This window comes from Vombatus ursinus, unplaced genomic scaffold (assembly GCF_900497805.2).
Source record: "Vombatus ursinus unplaced genomic scaffold, bare-nosed wombat genome assembly UNPS02015066.1, whole genome shotgun sequence".
In the NCBI taxonomy this organism is placed as follows: domain Eukaryota; kingdom Metazoa; phylum Chordata; class Mammalia; order Diprotodontia; family Vombatidae; genus Vombatus; species Vombatus ursinus.
The window spans coordinates 3,856,180-3,861,592 of NW_020954844.1; the positions used below are offsets into that span (position 1 = coordinate 3,856,180).

The 5,413-nt window shown below is 38.0% G+C and overlaps 1 pseudogene; it reads right to left on the minus strand.

The window, feature by feature from the left end:
• Window positions 1-3,039: 3,039 nt before the first annotated feature.
• Window positions 3,040-3,922, minus strand: LOC114031089 (annotated as a pseudogene).
• Between the last annotated feature and the right edge of the window lie 1,491 nt (window positions 3,923-5,413).

Here is a 5,413-nt window from a genome sequence, read left to right on the forward strand (position 1 = left end):
ATCCAATTTGCATTTTTCTTCTGGATTTTGCTTATAGCTGTTTTGAAATTCTTCTTTTGAGTTTATGTCTTGGTCTTCCCTTCCACCATAGTAACTTTTTATGGCCAGGTTAAATTTTTGTTGTTTGTTCATTTTCAAGCCTACTTTTGATTTTGAACTTTACATCAAACTTGGGCTTTGCTCACGTGTGGGTGTTGTCCCAAGCTTCAGGCTTATTTTTTCTTTTTCCAGAGGTAGTTGTATGGGTCTGTAAGTTTTTTGTGCTTCCAAGGAAATGTAATCCAGGGAAAGGTGTGGTTACTGCTCTCCTGGTCTGCATTATGATCTTTACTCAGGAACGGCTCCTTCTCCCATATAGCCATGACCACTTGTGATCCTTGGAACTATGACCAGGAACCCCTCTTCTTCTGCATCCATAAGCATTCCTCTTAGCCCTAGACTCACAACCCAGAACTACTTATGGGCAATAAAGATGCAAATCAGTGCCAGCTATAAATCTGGTCAGCACAGGATACCTTGTAATCTTTGACTAGTTGCTCAAGCCCTTTAACATCTCTGGGATCAGAGCTCCTGAAGCTGCCACCTAGCCACTGCCTCCAAGGTTTATAGCTGTTACTTTCTGCATTCTGGAGCAGCACCCATTCCAGTGTCACAGAACTTCTGCCAATTTCCTAAATTGTCTTATTCCTAATTATTTATAGTCTCTGTCAGTTGAAAATTTGTTTGAGAAGTTATTTTAAAGTTGTCTAGAGGGATTGTTGAGAGGGTTCAGCTGTGTTGCCACATATACTATGCTATACTGACTTCTTTCCATATTTATTTTTTTAATTTGTAGAAAGTTTAATAAATATCTTCTTATTCCTTTATTTTATTTTGTATTGTTTAAAATGCAAAGATCCTACCTGAGTTATGTGCTCAATAGATTTCCTTCAACTTCTTTAATAAATAGTCTTATTCCAATGTTGTTTGAATTCATTTTTGGCTTCCTATGATTTGAATTAAATAGATACAAAGAAATTGACACAATCTTTTTTCTGAACTTCATTAGAATAAATTATTTTCCTTTTTGGAAAACTGAAGAATGTTTTCAGAGAAAGGGAGAGGTTCTGAATTTCATGTAATTAAATCTATCATCAAATTGAATGTAGTATTATTTTCTAGAAAAAGGAACAAGTCATCACTATCTTTGAAGAAATAAGCTGAGAAAGAGTGAGGGAAACAGCTCTTTGTCTTTCTCTTGAACCTGCTACACTTAAACAAACTTGAGTCCTTCAGAGATCAAGAAAGAGACACAATGACAGTTAATCAGCTAAATTTATGCCATTCTTAGAATGGTGCCATTGTTTGAATATGACTTTTTTGTTGCATTTGCTTTTAATAGCGGTTTATTTTTTCCCTTAAAAATCAATTTGGAAATTACACCCAGAAAATTGGAGATGGGAGGTGAGGATGCATAATGAGAAAAAAATGAGAAACAAGTGGGAGGAAGGGAGACCTGGTAAATAACTCTTCATGGAAGTCAATGTCCTCATTGAATCATGGACTCATATTGCTAGGGACATTTGGAAGTTGTCTAAATGAGCCTTCTTATTGCAGAAATCCTCTCTGCAACAGCCCTGATAGGTAGTCCCCTCACCTTTGGTATTAAGGTATATTGATTGGGGTTAAACATGTCCAAGGATAAGAAGGACATTCTGTTCCCTGGATCAGTTATTTTTTTCTTATGATCTTATACTTTCATGAGTTCCATGGTATGGAAACTCCTTTCACTAATGCATATCAGTAAGTAGATTGTAATTTATTATCTTAGAGAGATTCCTGGGGCACTGTGATATTAAGTGCCTAGCTTTGGGTAACACATCTAGTAAATTTCAGAGGTAATAATCGATCTCATATCTCCCTGACTTTAAGGCTAGTATTCTATTGAATTCGCCACACTATTTCTCAGGCATGGGTTAAGACAGGTGTAATATTTGGCATATAGAAAACGAAACATTTATATCCCAAGAATTTGGCCTTAGGTATTTCCTTTCCCCTAAATGAATGATTGCTTTTTAATAAATATCTCTTAGCTTTCATTTCCTCCTTTTTCTCTTCCTCCATACCCTAACTCCAAGTAAACTAATCGTGCTTTATTCTGTGCCCTTGCCATATATTACTTCAAATTTAGTAACTCACCTGGGTCTCCTTTCCTCAAGTAGCAGCAATTGTTCAAAATCTTATTACCTTATGATACACCTAACAATCAGAAGTCATCTCTTCTTTTCTTTAACCCCACGAAGCCTCAATCTAATCTGATAAATGAATCAATATTAGAATCTTCAGTATTTACTATTGACTTAATGAGTTGTAGAAATATGAATACTTTTTCCAGAGGTCTTCTCTAAGTACAATGCTTTATTGAATAAACCTTAAGATAAAGTCTGATGTTAACAATAACAGGCATTGATAATAGATGGTAAATTTTGTGTCCCATTCAAATTAGATCTCACAGACAGCTGTTTGCAAGCACATAACTATACCTAGCTGACTACACAGAAGACTAGCCAATGCTTCACATCTCATACAACTAACCATCACTGCTACATTCTTGACACTTGACATGAAGACACTTTCTCCTCTTCTGATCCCACCCCCCTATTTTGCATTTATTGCTCTGAGAACAGTAAGCAAATTAATATAGTTATTGTAAGGGTCAATCCACTCTCACCATGACTGCACTCACCATTTTTTTGACTCACCAGACCAAAACTTACTCACCTAGCAACCACCAATATATGTTTTTTTTCTTCTAAACCATAAATCTATGAACACTAAATGCAGTTATACCTCTTTATTTATATACCCCTTGCAGTTCTCCTCACCCAGTGTGCACAAAACAAATACCTTTTTTTTTTAGAAACAAAGTGTTTTATTTTAGAAAATCTAGGTAAGTATAATAGCCTTAAAACAATTAGCAAAATAAAACCAGCTAGTAGGAGTTAACTGTTAAGATACTGGGTTATGGTGGCAGTGGTAGGAAGATAGCAGTAGAAATTGTCACAGGTCTTCAAAAACCTCTTTGTGATGGTCTAAGCACTTCACTGCAGTTCTGGCCTTGGGATTGAGGTTCAAGATCAGCTCCATGTCTCGGTCTGGATTCATGGTGTAGAAGTTGAACATGTTAGCCAGCTCCTGTGCCACAGTGAAACCAAGGTTCTCATAATCCTCAGGGGAGGTCTTGGCATCATGCATGGTTTTCCCACTGTATTTAGAAAGGAGGCATACCTTGTGGCCATGTGCTTGCACATGCAAAGTTCAGTGTTTAGACCCACATATTATTCTGGGGGCTTCATCAGACTGAGCACTACAGGACCCAGGTTAGCCACTGATATTCCATCCATCATGACATCACCCATGGGCAAACTCAGCAAATAGCCATTTCCATCAGGGGCTTTCTAGAGTAGGAAGTAAGTGAGGTTTTCAAAGTAGCAGAGCAGCTGGACCCTGATTATAGCTACACCCAAATCCTAGAAGTATTCCTTAACCTCCCCTTTGCCATCAAAGTGCCTGAGTATCAACTGGACAACTGTCAGTTTCTTCACATTCTCCAGTCCATTGTAGACCATGTAACTCAAACCTAGGGATTTGGACAGATTGACCTAGAATTTACCCTGCTTAATCTTCTGCTCTTGGTTGAAATTTTCCCAGTAGCTGGTCACAAGGAAAGCTGCACAGGCCCCTCAAAGGGCAGGCTCCAGGCTCTTCTCATCACCTTGATCTCCTTGCACCATCTCTGTGCCTTGATTTCTCAGATGTTCTGCTAGGGATTTAGAGTCACCACACAAACTCTAAATGTCCCATCTTCCAGGAGAGTGTTGGCAACTGAACCATCTTGGGCACCTGTTGCTCCAAAAACCACTACCAGTTTCTTGTCAGCCATGAAGAGTTACAGAGCCAGAACAGACAGAAGCTGAAATTCGGAAGCTCTCTTCTTCCATCGTCCCAGTGAAAAGCAATACTTTTTTTGATCCTGACTTTGTCCACAGAGAAAGGGGATAGAAACACAGATATAGAAGTACCCATCAAGAGATAGCAGGTTAACTAGGGTTTGAGGGGTACTTATTTTCATCCAGGCCCTGTTTCAAGTCTCTCCCCACTCAATTTCATTTTTTCTCTTAGTTGTCAATTTGATCTTCATGATTACCACCAAAATCAGATACAAAACATTCTGCTTGATTAAAATCCCTCCATATTTTGATTCTTTCCTAACTTCCAGTCTTTTTACAACATGCACAGCCACCATTCCCATGCACTACGTAATCCAGCAACACAAGGATCCTTGTTATATCTCATACACAGCACACTGGACAATTTCCCTTTTGGTCTTTCATGCCTGGACCTCTTTTTCTTCATTGCTTCTGCCTCTTGGCTTCCCTGTCTTTCTTTAAAGGATCAACTAAAATCCCACCTTTTTCAATAAGCTTTGCCTTGTAGTCCTTAATGTCAGTGTCTTGCTTCTGTTGATTATCTCCAATTTATCCTGTAGCTATCTTGTTTGTACATGGCTATTTCATGCTGTTTCCCTGATTAGAATATAAGCTCCTTAGCAGCACAAACTTTCTTCTTCTTCTTCTTCTTCTTCTTCTTCTTCTTCTTCTTCTTCTTCTTCTTCTTCTTCTTCTTCTTCTTCTTCTTCTTCTTCTGTATCTCTATCACTTAACACACTTTCCATCACATAGTGTGTATTTAATGACTGATGGTCTCCTGCAAATTTAATAGACATGGCTTCATCCAAAGCACTGATTAAAAAAAAAAAACCAACTTGCGGATAGAATAGAGGCTTGACATGATGGAAATAACTCTTAATTAATAGTCAGAGGTCTTAGGTTTTTAATCCTAGGTTTTTCTCTTATTAATTAGATAACTTTTCTCTTATTTATTAGATAACTTTGATCATATGCCATTCATTTGGTTGTCAGATTCCTCTTTCGTGCCATCCAATATCCAAAGATGGACACCTAAACAACTCCACTGGAGACTTCCATAGTAACGTATCTCAACCTGCTAGTACATACAAATTGCACTGATTCTTCCTACCATTTATTTTCCCACTTAATCATATTTTAATTCAACCAACATTGGTCTTCCCATGCCACATTGTGTGGTCTTCCGATACACATTGTGTAGGTGGGGGGGACAAACCCCCACCTACACAATGTCTTATTAAAACCTGTGTCAACTGGTCATGGGTTCCGTATCACTGTGCTAGGTATTGACTTTCATAATTCTCCATTTATGGATTCCTTCAACATACCTTATTTGTTCATCTACTATATTCCTCTTTTTACCCAAATTCTTCAGAAATTGGGACCTTCAGCTTCTACAACATATCAAACATGAGGATCCTATGATGTTTCCCAGTCATCACCCG